Below are 19,494 nucleotides of genomic sequence, written 5' to 3' on the forward strand. Positions count from 1 at the left end.
CACTCCCTCCCTCCCCGCGCTGCCCCGGCACTGCGGCAGCCCCATGCAGCTCCAGGAGCCCTGCGCTGCCCCAGCGCTCCGGGTGCCCCGTGCCGCACCAGGAGCCCCGGGCTCCCCCAGCGCTCTGGGAGCCACGTGCCACTCTAGGAGGCCCGTGCCGCCCTGGGCTTTTCCCCTGTGGAGCCGCTGCCCCAATGCCGGTGGCTTTCCCCAGCCGCTCGGGCTGCGTCGCCGCTTTCCCGCAGCCGCATGGGCCGTGCCACCACTTTCCCGCTTTCCCGTGGCTGTCCAGGCTCCACCGCCGCCATCACTTTCCTGCGGCCACCCAGGCTGTGCCGCCATTGCCGCTTTCCCACCGCCGCCCAGGCCACGTCGCCACGGTGCTTTTCGCCGCCGCCCGGGTCGTGCCACCGCTGCCCCGATGCCACCGCTGGGCGGGCTCTGCTCAGCTCGGAGCTGTTACGGGCTCGCACTTCTCGTTCCCCCTGCCCCCGCGCCTGGGGTGGCGCCGCCCAGCTTCTTGTTCCACCCGGGCCGGGGCCGGCGGCAGCTCCCTCTCTCCCCACACGGCTTCTGCTGGCCGTGGTCGCCCGCTCCCGCCCCCCTCGCGACTCGGCACTCCCGCGGCACCAGCCCCCAATGCGGCTCACACTTCTGGTTTGTCACATTTCACAACTTTGTCCATTATATAAGGTGCACCGGACTATAAGGCACGTTTCCAGGTTCAGGGGAAAATTTTAGTCAAAAGGGTGCACCTTACAGTCATGAAATTACTGTACGTGACAATTTATCAAAAGCAGACTAGGAAGATAGAAGTAAAAAGAAGAGATTGCTGGAGATCTAACAGAATTCATGGAGCCAGGGAAGCACCATATCCACAAGCAGTGATCAGAGAACCAGACAGAGTTATTCCATTTTCAGGGCCTGCAGCGCATGTGTATAAAGAACCAAGAGTTCCTCACACTACAGTCTGACTGTGCAGCTGACTAGAGAAGTCATGGAGAAATACACTCCTGAATGAAGAAAAAGTACCAGGGAGGGGAAAATAATGTCCAAAGTACTTTCTGCTGCCATCCATTTTAAATCAGTGAGTCATTGTGTCCCTCTGTTTGACTAAACCAAATTATTCTTAATGACAGAGCACAGAGGTGAGTGGCTCAGCCTCTAGCAACTATCTTCTTCAGTGCATCATCATTATAAAATAACACTTTTCAATTTTTTCCAGCACCTCCTTGTGGGGAGGTTGAACCCTCCTTCTCTTTCCTCCTTTTGCCATGGGGGGGAGCATGATGAATTTAAATTTGTGCAACAGCAGCAAAGGCAAACTGCTGTTCTCTAAAGAACACAACAAATGGCAATAAGCTTATGAACTCAGTCTGAAAAAAAAAATCTATTTTTTGGGAATAAATAAGTGTACTAATAGGTTAAAAAAATTAAATGGTAGCATTCAGGAAAAAGCAAACCAAAACAACAAAAATGTATTGTTACCATTAAAATATACAACTCTTTTGTCTTTAGCAAACCTTATCTATCACTGGGGGGTTTCTGGCACCTCAGAGTCACAGCAGGCTGAATTCCCTTGTGAGGGGCACCTGAGGTTTCTCAGGGGGAGATTGGGCATGCTGAGCTGTTTCAGGGCTCAGGGCACACAGGCACAGCTGAAGGTTTGGGATTCTTTCAGACAAAAAGGCAGGGGCTGGGCCCTGTGTGCTGGACTACCCTGGTATTTCCCATCTCCCTTGGGAAATAATGGGTTCTAAGGGATGCACAGTGTGGAGAATGCATTTTCCAGCACGACTTCACTAAGGCAGAAGAATTACATCAGGGATTCATTTGGCATTTACTCTTCTGATGGTTTTTCTGTGCTCATAGCTATTACTGTTCCTTTGGCACAAACCCAGATTAGCCATTAGTCTGTGGATTGCCATTACTCTGCCAAGCTTTTAGAACATAAACAAAAAATAAAAGCCACTTTGCTAAGATGACAATAAACATTTAAAGCCCAATAACATCTCTGTGCAACTTTGGTAATAGTAAAATATGGAGCCAGCTTTCATGTACAAACATGGAAAATGGGCTAAAATAATTAAGGCATTAGAGTTGTTACATAATTACAATTGTCATTTTATATCTGCCACAGTAAAAAAAGCTATTTTACTTAGAGTAATTACCATCAGTGATTGGTGTTATTGTACATGCTGATTAAAGTGTTTATTTCTGTGAGGAGAAAATTAATTGAGAAGTGGCACAAGAAAGGTAAGGATAAGGAGTAGGGCTTTAACAATATTTTACATGAAGCATAAAAAGTGGGCCTTAACCTATTCTTAATTTGATTTCCTGAAAAGTGTCTTAATCTAGACTGTGGCTGCCTTGCTGTTGCTTTGATTTAATTAGCCTAAAGAACCATTATTTCCATTTTATCTTTCCCAATACAGAAGTCAGAAAGAACCTAAATCGTATTGTTGTCTTCATATGGCTCACACAATTGTATTTGATGAAGTGAAGAATATTACAATTTTGAAAAAAAAAAAAAAATCAAGCCTTGTCTTTCAAAAACCAGGACAATTTCAGGAATGTGAGAGGAGGAGGAAAGGGGTAACACAAGCTATTTTAGGAATGTGGGATTACTCAGGTTTCTTAAATAGAAAACACTCCTCATAGCAGAAAAAGACCAATACAATTTGTGATGCACTGGTGGCCTTAATAGACTTGGATATGAATAATACATGAATATTTGTACGAGGAGAAAAGAAAAAAATCCCTGTGAGTCTAATCTTGTTTGCTAATGACTGAATGGAATCAGCCTCCCTTTCTCCCCCACCCCAAACCAAAATCACTTCAAGAGTTCCACCCCATGCAAAAGCTTCCCTATCAGTGATGTTCCTTATTTTAATGCTCCATTACGAAAACAAAAACAACCTTTTCCAGAGCTGGTTTTACTAGATGGTGAAAAGGCAGAGCTGTTATGGTTTCCCCTTCTTGGCTAGCTTCTCTAAAAGTCATTTCATCCTCTTTGCAGCAGTTCTAGCCCAGGCTGGGTTCATTCTGCTGGAGGAACAGTGGGCAGAGCTGTAGGCTCTAATACAGGTGGGGATTTTCTGCAGCACCTGCCCTACCTCTGAGCAAGAATTGTTCCCATTTCACTCTCAGTTTGTGTCCCTGTCCCACAGACACACCACAGCAGTGATGGCTCAGATGCTCTCTATGAGTGCCTACTCCATGCATTTTTCAGCTCAGCTTTCTTCTAAAGTAGCAGCCTGCCCCATGACAACAGAAATGGATGCTTTTAATCCTCAAAAAAAGAAAGGCGTAACAGTTTGTATTGCTGAACCTCAATTTGTTTTTATTACTCGAGGGTAAATAAATATAAATAAAATATACTACATTTCAGCTTTCATTCCCTTGCTCCCTTTTTCTTTCCTGTCTTTTCCTAACTGAGAGCCCAACACTCAGCCTCGCCATCCTTACAAAATTGTGAGTGGCATTATTTATTTTGCCATTTTGCCTCTCTCTTATTCCAACTTAAAATCTTCTTTCACTGGTCTCTTTTTCTGTGCACGTACCTGAAAATAACTTTACCTCTTTGCCCTGACTTCTTTCCCACAGTGCAAGTCAGCCTGGCTTCTATCAAGTCTTATCTGCTCACAGCCTGAGCTCCAGCTGCAGCTTCCTGTGATGCTCAGTGCTTCTTTCAGTCTCCAAAGGTGTTTTCCTCTTGGAGGTTATTTTGGTTGTGTTGGATTTGCAGCTCTTCTATAGTTGTACTTTCCCCTGCTTAGTATTCTGGTTTCTGATTGTCTTTTGTGTCTCTGATGAAGAGAAGTGTGAAACTCCTACATATTCAAGTCTCAGAGCTTTTCATGTCAGGTCACTTCCCTGACCAGCTCTTTATCTTCTGGGTTTCCCCTTTTGAAGCAACAACTGAAGTAACAAGAGACCTAAAAGTCCAAAGTACAGTAATTTCACGATTACAAGCCACACTGACTATAAGCCGCATCTCCGGGTGTCAGCAACATTTCGTTCTTTGTCCATAAATTAGCTGCACCTGATTATAAGCCGCTCTGTTGTTCGCAGTGAGAACCCGAATCCAACAAAGTTGTCAAGTAGTAACAGCATCATGGGATCGCGGGGTTTACTGGCTTGGCTCGTGCAGGCACGGGGCTGCCGATGGGGCCGGGTGGCCCAGCTCAGCAGGGCTGCTCGGTGGGGCCGCTTGGGGCCAGCTGCCGCTGCTGCCATGGTGGTAGGCAGGGATGGAGCCCACCGGCACCCACGGTGGTGGCAGGAGGAGGGGAAGGAGCCCCCCTGCTCCCACAGTGGCAGGCGGGGGCAGAGCCTGCCTGCTCCTGTGGTGGCGGCAGGTGGCCGCGGGGATGGCAGCACAGAGCCCCCACCTCCCTTCCCGCCCCGCGCTGCCGGCATGGAGTCCCCGGCCTCTGCCCTGGGCTGCGGGGATGGTAGCACGGAGCCCCCGCCTCCCTCCCCACTGTGCTGCCAGCACGGAGCCCGCCTGCACCCGCTGCGCAACAGAGTAAACAATTTGTAACAATCGCGAAATGCCGGGTTTTACTGGCAGGTGCTTGGCACCCTGGCTGGCACATCCGGAGTTGGAAATTTCAGAAAATTTTTCACATATTAGCCGCTCCTGAGTGTAAGTCACATTTCCAGGGTGGGAGCAAAATTTTAGTCAAAATGGTGCGGCTTTTAATCGTGAAATTACTGTAATCTCTTCTTTTTTTAAGGTCACCATATCCAGTTTTTTGGGTTTTTTTAACAACCAATATGAACCAGAGAGACTTCTCACAAACTGAAAGAGTTTACAGTTCGTGTATTTCTTTTTTGGTACTTGTGCATATACAGCATTTTTTTTAAAGTAAACTTAACTTTACAAAGCAAAGTCAAGGAAAGACAAAATGATTTCTCTCAAGATCATATGGGACACCTTTCCTAAAGGAGAAAAGGGAGGATTTTGGCTTCTTCTGCTGAAAGTGTTTCAATCAAACTTATTCTCTTCCTCTGCAATCTGATATAAGCCCTTTATAGACCTCATCATGAAGCAAGCAGTTGTTTCTGCATTTATTTTTACAGGTCACCAGAATTTAATTTCCCTAGTCAGGAACCATGGTGAGGGGTGCAGAAAGAGCAGGAATAGGGGAGGGAAGCCTTGAGCACTGCAGACTACAAAGAAATGCATTTACCAATTTTATTTATTTCTGCTGTGCTAAAGACAGGCAAAATCCAAAGAACAGGGAGAATTTCCTGTGACCATGCTACTCAGTGTGTTGTTTATCTTTAATAACTCAGCATGCCCCATTTAGCTTTGATAACTGCTCTGATACCCCCTTTTCCAGGACTATAGAAACAAACGCAACATGGGTGGGACAATGCACCTCAAAACCTCCCCAAACAGTGGCACCGCCGCCTGGTAGGGCAGTGACATTTTAGTACAGCTCAATTATCTCACAGCAGTGGGCTGAAGACCTCTGAAAAAACAATTCTGGTGTAACACAGCACTGCCAAGACATTTCTGGATGGTTAGAGAACCAGAAATGTTTCTGAGCCATGGCATCAATATGATTTAAAACTTAATAACTTTTTGTTTCCAGAAATAAAGCAAAGTTGTTATTTAATGGTTGAAATACTACCATTTTCTCCAAATTCCAGTAATAATTTAAATTCATGACTCCTGTATTATTCATGTGGTTCAGTTTAACACGAACAGTATTTCTGGTGCTCAGTGTTTATGAAGAGTGTCTCTTCAGGGTATACCTTACTTTATGTCAAACAGATGCTAGAAATAACTACCTGGTGTTCTGCTGCTGTGAACCGGGGATTAAAAATAAGGCTCATAATTTTCTAACTTGAACAAGGGAAAACCTAAGGAACTTTTCTTGACAAGAAAGCAATCTCATTTCTTCCTCCATCTTTTCATTTATCTCTACTGTTTCCTCCTCCCTCAGAAACAGTAGCTGCCACAAAGAGAGATTTACACACTCAAAGAAAACTTCACTCCTTAAATTTCATTATTTGCAGTGGGACAACTGGAGCAAGGCACCCATTTTTCCCTTCTGAGAACACACCTGCAAATGCTCCTGAAAATCAGGCTAAATGCACAATCTAGTAGGTGAGAAAGTAGTTTGTACAAGAAAGACAAAGTAAAATAAATGTTCATTTACTATTTATAAATCTAATTACTTTTTCAAAAATAAAGAAAAAACCAAAAACAACCATTCCCAGAATCACAGATTCCTTCATCTCTCTTGTGCTTTTTGTTTTAACAAAGTACTCTGGGATTATGTTCATACCTGTGTGTTTCTGTAGAGTACTAAGAAGAATGAGGAGTAGTTATTTAATTTTCAGTTATCAGCAGAAATCACTACCTTGAATAAATCCTTGATGAACCAGTGCAGGATATTCAACAGCAGTTAAATACCCAGCACTTCAAGGTGCTTCAGTTTGCCTTTCTGAATGTCTCAATGTCACCCTGAAAGAAAAGTGAGAACTTTAATTAGAAAAAAAAAAAAAAAATTACGAACTAAGTTCAGTAATAATTCATTATGTTTTTTATACTATCAGCCATCCTATAAAGCAATTGTGTTCTGATCAGGCTGTTAAAATCTGCACATTTATTTGTTCTTCCATGATTTGGTTACTATCTATAAAGATAACCAGTATCAAGTGTTGTTCTTCTGTGTCCTGCTGACATGGGCTGTAATTCATCAGTATTTGTCCTTTGACTAACTGAAATAGAGCATCAGTATTAGGATGTGACTCTAAAATGAAACTGAGCAGGATGCAAAGGTTAAAACCAGAATAAAACAATTTAAACCAAAGTTTGCCTCTTATCGACAATAACAGGGTCACCAACCACTGCATATTGCTTTTTCAATTATTTTTTTCCTTGTTAAGAAAAATTCAGTTCTAGATCTATAGATTATTGAAAGCAAAACTACTGAAAACCAAAGGAGATACAGGTTATAAATTTGCTTAGGATAAAAATCAGGATAGATATTCATTAGCCTGCTTAGAAGTATCTCAAAAGATTTACTTCAGGGACAATGCAGAATTCTTACTTTATGTAGTGTATGCTCATGCTAGGAAAAAACGATGATCCATAAACAATCCATAAATTGGTTTTTCTTCACAAAAAGCCACTGTGGAAGTTTGGACTCAGCATCATTAAAGATAATCTAAGTATTATCCCTGTTATATGTATCAGTTTTATAATATTTATAATCCATGCTGCCATGTACTGCAAGCTTTTCCTCATCCTCTCCCAAATTAGCAGTTTACAGTGATCATTAATTTTAAAAAACAAACAAACAAACAAACAAGCAAAAAACAAAGTAGTCAAGCCAAAAACCCCAAAATTTAAAAACCCCAAACCCAACAAACCATCAAAAAGCCCCAAAAACCTCACCAAACAGACACCCCTCATTTCTTTATTTCTGTCACTGAAGAGGAATTGGTTTCTTTCACTCCAACACTGTGTGAGATTGATCAAAGTTTCTCTCCTGCAGCTGGACTAGAAAGCAGCAAAGATACAGAATTTTAAAAATATGGTCATAATTATCATGATGCACTTAACAAGAGCACCAAATTTCCATCCTTCTATAAAAACATGCTTACATGCAAGTAGGCACACAGCTAATTCTGTTTATGGTATAGAACAGCAGGGATTTGAAGGGTGACCTGTGTGATGATACCATATCTCTGCATTAATAAGGAACTATTGTGCCCGAAGCTATGAAAATAAATTAAGAATAATGCATTTAGATAGAGTGACAAAGTTTTTACTTGATTTTTTTTTTTTTTTTGCTTTATGGTATAAAAAGCTTTTAATATTAGTTTTCACACCTTGGGATAAATCATCATTACCTATTGTCTATTTCTGGATGTAACTACACTATCAGTGAAATTTTTTCACAGTTAGCTTTCTGCTTTGTTTCTGACAAAGATAAAACAAAAACAAAACAAAAATAATTCCATTAAAAAGTCCTTGCCACTCGATTGATCTATCGTTCAAGTAAAATACTTGACATTTTTTACCAAATCCACATTTTAAATTGGTCCAATAAAAGACGTTAGCAGGCTGAGATTGCAGTGGATCTGATGGGTAAACAAAATAAAAGATATATTAGAAAATAAATGGGAACAATAGTTCTGGTAGCCACTTCTTCATAGAGAACAGTAATAAGAGAAACCCAGATTTGTGATATAAAATAATTAATTGCAGAAATTCTGTAAACTTCATACGCTTTTCTTTTACTGTAATTTCACTGCAATTTTTTCTACATGGAAAAACACAAAAATTCTCCCTTGCAACCTACAGCACAAACTTGTGCATCCAGGTTAACAACTTAGTTTCCTTCCTTGAAGGGTTTTTTTTCATTATTTTAAAAAACAAACAAAACAAAAACTGTCAGAACCTTGGATAGCCTAAATGAACTTAAAATTGCTTCTATGAAATCTGAAGGCGTAAAACTGATGCACAGGAAGTTCCACCCAAACATGAGGAAGAACTTTTCCACTGTGACCAGGTGACCAGGAATGCAGTTACATCTTTGGATCAGGATTCTTTATTTATTTTTTTTAATGAGTTGCGTTGTTTATTCCAGCAATGATATTACAATCATCTATGGAGACATTGGATTGCTTTTTGTTTTTTTCAGCTGCAGTTGAGACTTTGGTAAGAATATCAGATGGCGAAGAGGGAGGGGAGAAGTAAACCAGAAACCTCCCCTTTAGAGCTCCAGAAGATCAGCTACTGAGTAAGCAGAATATCTCACACTGGAGGCTCAAATTAAAGCAGTGCCTGGGAACTACAAAGCTAAGAATGGACAAAATTATAAAAGTAACACAAATTGGACTGAAATTCAGATACATACAGCAAATCACTGATATATCCACACCTTTCACAGAGAGGCCAACCTCTGCTCTGTGTGATTCAAGCTGAGCTTTTGTTTCTTTGTGCTAAAATAAAGGATAACTTTGTTCTTTGTTCAGTCCTTCCTGACAGATACCCCTAAACCCAAACAGCACTGAACTGGAGGTAGAAGCACCCCAGTGAACAATACATGTAAACTCCAACTCATCAAGGAGAAGATGAGAGAGTTCTGTGCGTGTCTGCTCATCTTCTCTTTAAAAAATCAAAATTAAAAAAAAAAAACCCAGTAAAAAAGCCCCACTGCAGCCTGTTGCCCAAGAGCTATTTCTGATTACACAATAGGGAAATACAGAAATGCTTCCCTCCAACTCTGTTCTGAATTACAGCACCTATTCAATCAACAATAGCAGCAATGATCAGAGAAAAGCGGGAAGAAAACTGCTTCTTATTTACTGAGGATCTTAAAAGCTTAGATGAGAAACTCAGCCAAATCCAAATACACCATAAACTTGGAGTATTTATCAGCCTTGTTTTCTATACACACTGCAGCTGAACACTCAGCTGAGATTAGAGCCTTGTTTGGTTAAACCAATGGAAATAGATTCTGCCATGGACAATCTTCTCCCAATTCACAAATGACAGGATTCAGTTTCCCTTAAACTGGCTATAAACAGCAAAAGCTGTAACCAAAATAAACTACTCTCTAAACCCAAGGAAGCATCCCCTGGGAGTCTGTGCTCTCTAAAAACATCAATTTATTTAGATGCTATCAGTGGCACCTCAGCCTGGGGCAGAAACACTGAGCATTCCCTTCCTATGTGGAATCATTCCACAGGCTCCTGTTTCTCAGGATAAAGCACTTTAGGAAACATCTTGTTTAATTTGCTTTATTGCAATAATGAATATTGCTCAAGCGCTTTTCTTGTTTGATAAGTCATTGAAAAATTAATGACCAACACATCAATAATCATTTACTATGATTCAATGCACTACATAGATTATCTTTTTTTTTTTTTCTGAAAGGTAAGAATGCAATACAACACAAACAGTTTTTCCAAAATATTTGGATATTCAAGGTGTAACCTGTGTATACTTTGACCACTCACTGTGGAAAACTCTATTCCATCATTGCCTCTGTAACACTGTGTTTGTAATGTGTTACTTTCTGTCCAGAGGCATCAACTTTAAATGAATTATAATTATTAAAACCAACTGAAAGGGAACAACCACATAAGTTGTAAAAAGACTGCATCATCAAGAATGTCCTTAGTCTAAAACAGAGTTGTGTTCAAAATGCAAGATCCAATTTTATAAATGCTTATCTTTGAAATAATGATGCATGTAGACTCTCAGATTAGAAAGGAACAACTAAATTTTAGGGTGAAGTAAAACAGATTTTATACCGGGTCTTGAAAAGCTCAATTTCTAAATTCTCCCAGTTCTTTGAGATTAGAACTAGCTGAAGCTTTTCATAATGTAACTTTGATTACTATATTTATGCTGAGCTAATCTGTATTTATGAAAAATTAATCCCGCAAAAATTAGAAAAAGAAAAAATTAGAAATCATTAGCAGGGCTCAAGAGAGGAAGATTTCACAGACTTGGAAGAAAAACTGTTTGTTCCTCACATGTTCAGTCCATGAACAAATACACACTTAGTTGGAGGAGAAAACAAAAAACTTTTGGGGTAAAGACCCCTCGCAAGGAGAAATAAACATTACCCATAAGGACAGGCTCCCATGCAACACCAGCAAAGAAAAAGAAAATATTTCAGCTCACACTTTTAAAACATTCTGGTAGGGCATGGTATCAGCTAGGAGAGGAATAAACATCTATTAGGCATCACAGACTTATATCAGCCCAATTAAAATTGCTTCCCCCTGCACATCAAGGGTTCTGGGTATGCCTGGAATCTAAGAACAACCAGATATATGCTGCCAACTTTTTCACACAGCTGGTAAACAAAATATATTTAATAATTTTTAGTGTTTACTAACATGCTGGAGGGATGAAGGGGTCAATTAATTATGTTCTTTATCTGAAGATGAAAAGTTAGCTTGTGGAACATAGCAAAAATAAATCAAGTTATCAAAAACACCATGGCATTATTATCCTCACAGCAAGAGTGAGAATATTTCTTGTAAAACAAGAACACTTTTTTCCCCTTCAACTTTAGCACAGTGGACTAGAGAATCTCCAGAGGTGCCTTCCAATCCTCACCATTTTGTGATTCTGCAATATGCTCTCAGTCTAACTCTTTTGACAGTCACAGACAAAATCAAAATGTGTAAATTTAATGTAACTTTTTTTATGAATACTTAAAACTTAATCGCATCTTCTTTATGGGTCTTCTGCTAGCTTAGTCTCATTAAAATTCATTCTTCTGAATGTGCAGTGCAGAGAAAAGGCTGCTAACATGTCACAATAAACCAACTGTCTGAAACCCTGCAGAAGGAAAAAAAAATGATGTAACATTTGCCTTGTACCTTGTAGTTTATGAGAGAAGATATCTAGAAGCAGCTGTAAAATAGCCATAAAATAAAATTGGAATTTATATCAAAATCACTCTTAATACCTTGGGGCTTTTCTATCTCTGCATAGTTTACCCTGAGAGATTTAGTGGTGGAGTTTTATGTGAACGGGCTCAAAGTTATAGTGGAGTTGTCAGTAATGCTACCTCTTTCTGCTGTGCCTGCCTATATATCAGTCTATTTATTTTTAAATAGCAAGACAGCAACCCCCAGAAGGTGCAAGATGAAAATGCCATTGGCAACAGCTGAGCAGTTATAGACTTGTTAACCATTCTTAATGGAAATGCTACTGAATGCAAGCATTTTTAGAATTTTTTGTTGTTTGTGGGACTTCATTTTGGTTTATTTTGTTTTACAATAAAGTTATTTCGGGGGGTTTTTTTGTAATGGGGGTAATGAAGGGCAGGATGAACTTGCACACCACCCTTCCCAACTTGCTCTGTCAAAAGATATTTCTTTAAAAGAGAAAAAACAACAAAAAGAAGTAGCATGAGAAACCGCAGTAAAATTCCCACACATTGTGAATGAATGATGGAGCTTTTGCCATACGATGGTGTCTGGGGCAGTAGTGAAGAGCAGTTACTATAAAGACATTTGAAAAAGATAATGTTGTCCTGAAGTCCTTGTCTAAGATAAGGAAGATATGTATGTGCATACATATGTGAGAAAAGTGCAAGAAACAGGTTTATCAAAGTTGAAGGACTCACATAAAAAAAAAAAAACCTAGAAAATTTATGGTAAATGCAAACATCTTACTCCAGGTCCTGCCTTGTGAGGAATAATAGCCCTAATGTTTTACAGCTGGGGAATAAAAAAATTCCACATAAAATGTAAGGTTGGTTTGACGTCAAAACTCTGAGATATTTACTTTCACAGTCAGACATGATGCTTCCCAGTGCCTGCTGAAGTTTCACAAGAAAAGTTTTCATAGCTTTACTATCCTGTCAGCTGAATCTCAAGTCTAGCCTCAATATTTATCAAGCTCAGCTTTTATCTTTTCTCTGCAAGCTTGTAAAAATGTGTCATTACAGAACTCAATTAAGGTTCCTGTTCCCAGATGCTCCAGTATTCCAACCCAGAAATCTGTACAGTTAACTTTCAGTTAAGGAGATTCTCAGGAATAAAATGAACATGAACTGGCACAGCCAAAGCACACTCTGAAATTATTTCTTATTTGTAAAACAAAACGAAGTGCAAGTGTTGAAAGTATTTCCATTTCTTTGATTACTACTTTGTGTAGTGATGTATGACACAGATCAGTGGAGAAGACTGAAATGAAGTAAGGACTGAAAGAAAATAAAAAACAATTACTCACAGATGTTTACAGTATGATTACAAAGGGAATTGTCAGGCATCTTCTTTTTTATTAGAACGATAAGATAAAAAGAATCTTATTTCAGCTTCATGAACATTAGAAATGGAGAATTCTGCAAGGTGTACAAACAGATAATGAGCTACCAAATCTCAACAATTCACCTGCTCCAGGCAGTGCTGCCTCTGCTCCCTCCATGTGAAAAGAGCCCACTCAAGTGTGAGCCAGCTTAGTTAGTCCAGACCAAGGTGAGCACTGGGCTCTGCTGGGCTCAGCTGAGCTCACACAACACTACAGATATGAGAACTGCCTGCTGCTGGCTCAGCCTGGAGCTCCTCCATTTTCTGTATATACTTACCTCCACAAACTTGGCAAAACTTGCATCTAATTCTTCATCTATTTCCAGTCTTGCCTTTAAATCTCTACCTGTGGCCATGTAAGAAACAGTGGTTTTGGATCTTCTCAGAACAGGCATGAAGAGTCACTTTGTGGCTGTACCAGCGCTACTTGTGAAAATTGCAAGTAATTAAAGAGCTACTGGGTTTGTTTTTTATTAAATATTTCTTGCTAGGGGAAAGAGGAAGAAATAGAAAAGGGAACTGCAACAGCAGCTGGAAGCAGAGTTCAAATATTTGCTGCTACATCTTTCAGCAGCACTGAGAATCCTAGAATGGTTTGGGCCCTAAAGATCATGTGCTCCCAGCCCCATGCCAGGGCAGGGACACTTCTCACCAGTCCAGGCTGCTCCAGCCCCATCCAACCTGGCCTTGAAAGATTTGAATGAATCTCAGTGGCAGCAGCCAACAGTGCTGGGAAAAGCAGCTCACCTTGTGTCATGCATAGCCATGCAAAATCTGTCTTTTTATATGTCTGTAGCTATATCTAGAGCAGTAGGCATTGCTACTGCAGAAAATATTTTAGAAGCCCAAAGACAGAACAATTAGGCTGATACAAGACTTTATCAGGGAGAGCCGTAATCAAATATTTTACTATACTGGGCCTGGCTTGGGGTCTTTCAACACTGTCTGAAATGATGACAGAGCTACAGGCAGTTTAAGAAATAAAGCAAGAACAAAACCTGCACAGCTTTCTTTGCAAGGGATTAATTTCCACTGGGAGTAGAAAGGCTGGCTTTGAGTTATCCTAATCCTCTTGAGCCACTACATGCCTTTAATGAAGTGTGGACAAAGCCAGACAGTGCTTAAGAAGACACAGAAAAGACTTTGTAAAGCAGTTTCAAGCCTACAGAGAATGGCAAATTTCTTGTTAGAGCAAATAGGTTTAAAAACTCTGAAAAATTAATCAAATCTAAGTGGGATTTATATTTGCCATGAGCAAAAATTCTAATGACTTTGGCTTGACAATATTGTGACCAGGGCTAACCTTAGCTAGAATTTGATGAAGCCTAATGACCCAGGATTTTCAGCTATTTGATTATCTTGGGACCAAAGCCAGCTAAGTACAGTAATTTCATGATTACAAGCCGCACTTCCGGGGTGTCGGCAACATTCCCTTTTTCCTCCATATACAAGCCGCACCGGATTGTAAGCTGCACTTTCGTTCGCAGAGAGGATCCGTGTGCAACTTTCACAAAGTTGCAAATTAGTAACAGAATCGCGGGAACGCGGGGTTTACTGGCTCAGCTCGGGGCCATGCAGGCTCGGCCCGGCCCCCCTGCCATCGCCGCAGAGCTGCCTCAGCCCGGCACGGCTCATCCTCCCCTGCCGTGGAGCTGCACCGGCCCGGCACAGCTCCCCCTCCCCCACCGCTGAGCTCCCCCGGCCCGACACGGCTCCCCCCTCCCCCGCCGGCCCTGGCCCCGCTCCCCCATGGCTGCATGCAGGCTCGGCTCAGCTTGGGGCTGCTGCATGCTCGCATTTCTGGTTGGCAAATTTCTGAACTTTTTTCCATATATTAGCCGCTCCGGAATACAAGCCTCACTTCCGGGTATGGAGCAAAACTTTAGTCAAAATGGTGCGGCTTATAATAGTGAAATTACTGTAATATATTCCCAGAGAAGTGTGGATTTAAATGTATTTGGTACCCATTGACTGTTACCACCTATGTATGACACCATCTGGAAGCTGGTTGACAGCTTTAAAAAATCATAGAAAAAAGCCCAATATTCAATAAAAGGAAGAAAAGCTGTTAAGTAAGAAAAGCTGGTCTCAGCACGTGCACTAAACAATACCAAAGTTTTGTTTAAAAACCTCCTGTTCACTTAATTATGAGTTAACTCTTTATGAATATGTGGGGGGGTGGAGCAAAATTAATAACTTTTGGCAGTAAAAGGTTTCTGTTTCTGTCAGAACAAGCAGATTATGTAAGGTAAAAATATCATCACGATGGAGAGAAGCTGGATGCCACAGTCTCATTTTAGGACTGAATCAGCAAGGAAAATTTAGGCATCATGCTCCAGTGCCTAACAGTGAGGTACCCTGCTACCCAAAAAATCCTGAGCTGGGATCAGAATGCCCAGGGTCTCAGAGCTGTGGAGAAGGGCAAGGAGCTCACAACAGGGTTTACACAACTATGTGGGCCAGTGCAGAGGCCTCACACAAACTTTTAGACTTGTAAGTAATTAGGCATCCAAGTCCACACTAAAGGAAAAACATCTATTTCCTCTCCAGGACCAAGCTGCTTTTCCCCCTGTTGCCACTCCAACAGAGGAGGGAGATAAAGGAAATCATGCTCAGTCTGAGTTTTACCTCATTCCTCAAGAAATCAGTGAAGCCACTCAAAAACCACAGCATTTTAGAAAGCACGACAGACTGTCCATAAATCTAAACATCGCCTTCAAATATGTTGTTATAAACCAAGTTCATCTGCAAGTAATTTAATTTAGTTATTTGCCAACAGCATAGAAGAGCTCTGCACAGCACTGTCAGGTGTCTGAGCCCATCACAAAAGCAATCAGATCACTCTGGAGACCAGCTGTGCATCAAGTAGATTGCTTTTATCTAAGCGATAAAAACCTTGTAGACTGTGAACAATACGGGGCATAAAACGTAACATTTTTAATGAGCAACATAAAAGATGAATAGAATGAGCACTAGAAACGGCAATTTAGTCAGAAGATGGGGAAAAGGAGCCTCCAGAACATGACATTTTATAACAAGTGGGGTTTGCAGGAAGCAGAATTTAGACGGGGATACAGTATTTTTTTCTTTTAATTAATCCAGTTGGAGTACCTTGCAAATCAACCACAAGTGTTCAAGCATCGGCTGACTGAATCTAAAGAACAAGTATTAACATATTTTGGACCTGTTTCAGATCCAAAATAAGTTGTTGAAACTCCATTAATTTCAATGAAGATGCAAAATTGGCCTTTTACTGTAATCTGCATCAACATGAAAGTAAAAGCATAAACCATTAAGCATTAAACTGCCTTTGTATTTTATGAGGCTCCTAGCAGGACATTAACAGCAGATTACACCTTTTGTGAGCCATCTAACAGGATATTAATGACAGAAGGGTGCCCAATAAATAAAATTACTGTTATTACTACTATTTATAGCTGGCCTGTCAGTACCAAGCAATAAAACTTTAACATTTGGAAAGTCAGGAGCTACTCCAGCACTCTGCATTTCCAACCATTCTCTTCAACAGCATTATTATTTTTGGCCCAACTTGAACACAACTAAAACTTCATTTCAGGACTTCAATTTATTTTTAATTTCAGGTGCTAAAGATGCACAGTAGAGATCTGAAGGCTGTAATACCCTTCCTAATATAATACTAATCTTGTTAATATAATAATAATATAATAATATAATAATAACCTGTAATAGTCAGTGCAGGCATAGCCTAGCCCAGAATAGCTGCAAGTAGGAAGAAAATAACCAGGAGTTGCAATTCACTGTGACAGAGGCGCAACTGGGTGTAAACTTGGAAAAAACATAAGCAAATGTTTCATTCTCAACACTCTTTTTTCATCTAGGGTGCCTTTCTACATCTGTTGTGCTTTCTCATCACTCCTTACAAACCACTAGATAATTTCAATATGTCTTGCTTACAGATAGTTACAAACATTTTTTAATTCATTACAAAAAAGAAAGCCAACTGTAAGCTTGGAATAAAAATTTGGCTTTTCTAGAACATCCTATTCAACAATAAAGGCTCTAGCCATCAAAAACTCAATTATTTCCAGGAGGGAAAGTTCAACACCTGGAACTAAAGTACAAGTAGATATAGACTCATCTACACACAGACACAACCTTTTAAGTGTTTCAGCTTTCTAGAATGAGTCTTCAGGTCTGGGTTTTGGGAGAAAAATATAGCAAACAACTTGTCCCCAACTTTCACTTTCTTCTATCTTAAAGTCAGAAAGAAATCCGCCAGCTTGACAAATATCTACCAGCATTTGCATGGGAGCAATCTTACTGTGTTTACAGAGACTGCACAGGAACAAAAGATCATTTGCCTGCAGAAACATCAGCATTTATCTTGGCTTCAAATTTCTGGAGAGCACATTTTAGTCCTGAGATACCCTAGTCTACTCCCACACCTTGCTAAACTTCTTGCTATTGGGAAGACAAACTTATAAATTTCTAGCTTGGAAAACCTTTAATGCATTAAAAAAGCCCAGAAAGGACTCCAAGTAAAATGTTCAAACAAAACACCAGACTTAACATATAATTTTTTTAAAAACACAGATATTAAAAAGCTTAAAAGGTTTATGTTTGCTCACAGTTCACAACATATCTTGAGTATTTATTATTACTTCAACTCTCTTTCCTTTTCTTACTCTCTTTTCATATTTTATTGTCCTATCTTTCTTTGCCCCTTCCATACCCAGATTGATTTTCTGTCTAACAAGTTAGGGAAATGTTGCAGGCCTAACTTCTTCTGAGGAGAGTTGTTTTACTAGGTCTTTAAAAAATCTGGGATTAGTCCTAATAAAGATCACTAACCTTTGAGCTCCTGAAGAGCAAGCCCTACTCACCCATGGTAGAGCAGCAAAGCCAATTTTCCAAGAAGTCTCTCAGATCAGTTTTCCCACTGCAGACAAATTTATTTTTAAGAAAATAGCTCCAGTTCCCGTATACAACTGCTTCTTGGCTGCCAAAGACAGACTATTAAAAAAATAAAATATAAAAGTCCTAAAAATGATCGATTTTTTTTGTTTTCATTGCTCTCCCCACCTTTTTCTTTTCCCCTCTGTATTTTATAAAAGGGTTGCTCTTCAGTGTACTTACTTCTATGGGTGCCTTCCTTCATAAAGATGCAGAGAGCCAACCGTTCTGACTCTTGGTTTAGGACAGCAGAAATACTTGATGACTTTCACTCAGTATTTACTACAGACAGAAGAGCCCACAGCAGCCCTGCCAAATACCTTCTTGTTTTGTTCCTTCTGCCTTAAGGGTTTGTGCTTATATTCTGTCCCTGAATAAACTGTGCCATAGAAGCAGATGGAAGCCAACAGAAGCAGAGTTTTTGATCCAAGTGACTTCTAAAAGACTTCCACAGGTTTCAACAAACTAAAAAGGTGAAAGAGGCAATGAAGAGAGGCATATTTTCTACATATAGCATCCAAGTATGTGCCCCCTGGATGGAGTGTGGCAGTGGAGCAAGTCTTGGAGCATGAAGCCTCTCCGGCAAATTTCCTGCTACTAAAGCAGCACTGTTTTTCTGCACCTGCACTTACAAAAGAGTGGAGCACTTTGGAATGGGATGCACTTCCAGGATCTCTGGCTCTTGGGCACAGGACACTAAGCCAGGACCTGCAGGTATGTTGCTGCATGGTGTGTTTCCACGGCTTAGCTAGCTAGAGGTGAGAGGCAGCCTGCATCTGCAGGGGACCAGGTTTTCAAACCTTTTTAGCTAAATAGTGATTGCTGCCATTGATCACCAACAAACACAAACCTCTGCTATGTTGGAAAGCTGACAGGGAACTTCTGTGCCAGAGCTTATGCAGACAGACTGGAAAACACAAAGAAAAAGGCAGGGGGGATAAACTTTGGAGGCACATTCGTTAATTTTCTTGACGGCTGGTTGTGCCTGTGGCTGCAAAGGAGCAGGAGGGGTGACACAGGAGGCAGGATCTGGTGTCCCAGAAGATCCATCACACACAGCTCAGGTGTCCCTGACCCTCTGCTGCTGGCAGTACCCAAATTTGCACACAGTGCTTGTGACTGTGTGCCCCTCTATGGCCCCTGCACACACTGGAGCTAGAACACAGAGCTGGCCACCATGTTTTGGATGGCAATCAGCCCAGGGAGCACTGGAGATGCAGCTCCAAGACCTCCAGGAGTCACTGCCCTTGGCAGGGCTTCCAGCACTCATCTATTAACCACAAAGCGTTAAGGATCACACATGGACAGCTTCCAGAATCTGATGCTGTCCAGAAATGTTTGTGCTGCTCCTGCACGACTTGTCAGGCCATAGGACAAATCCCATACCCAAAATAGAAAACCTACTACTCATAGCCCACATTCCAACTGATTTACTGGTCTCAAAGATGGTGCAAATATGTTTAAAAAAAACTTCAAAGCACAGTGGTATCTATTTTTCTGGTGGCAGATTGCAGCTCACCAGCTACAGTCTTCAAGTATTAGAAAGCAGATGAGATATAGTTTGTTTTCACAGCAATCACAGAGGATTATAGACATAGTGATAATTTTGCATGCATTTATGGTTTTACAATCCCTTTTTTCTGTTCAGGATGAAGTTTTCCATTAGTTTTCTCTTGTCTTGCAATCCTGGCAGCCAAACTATGGCAATATGCTGATGTAGGGGGACAACTATGGACAGTGAAAAGCAAT

At 40.7% G+C, this 19,494-nt stretch overlaps 1 long non-coding RNA gene across 2 annotated transcripts in view; it reads right to left on the reverse strand.

Annotated features, from left to right (window-relative positions):
- LOC116995711 overlaps window positions 1-19,494 on the reverse strand; it is a 61,348-nt gene that overhangs the window by 15,051 nt on the left and 26,803 nt on the right. For both annotated transcript variants that reach the window (XR_004417770.1, XR_004417769.1), the window contains 2 exons: window positions 7,421-7,525; window positions 6,306-6,484 (listed from right to left, as the gene is read on the reverse strand). This is a non-coding gene — a long non-coding RNA (uncharacterized LOC116995711). The remainder of the gene's footprint in view (window positions 1-6,305; window positions 6,485-7,420; window positions 7,526-19,494) is intronic.

The sequence above is a fragment of the Catharus ustulatus genome, chromosome 4 (genome assembly GCF_009819885.2).
Source record: "Catharus ustulatus isolate bCatUst1 chromosome 4, bCatUst1.pri.v2, whole genome shotgun sequence".
NCBI lineage: Eukaryota > Metazoa > Chordata > Aves > Passeriformes > Turdidae > Catharus > Catharus ustulatus.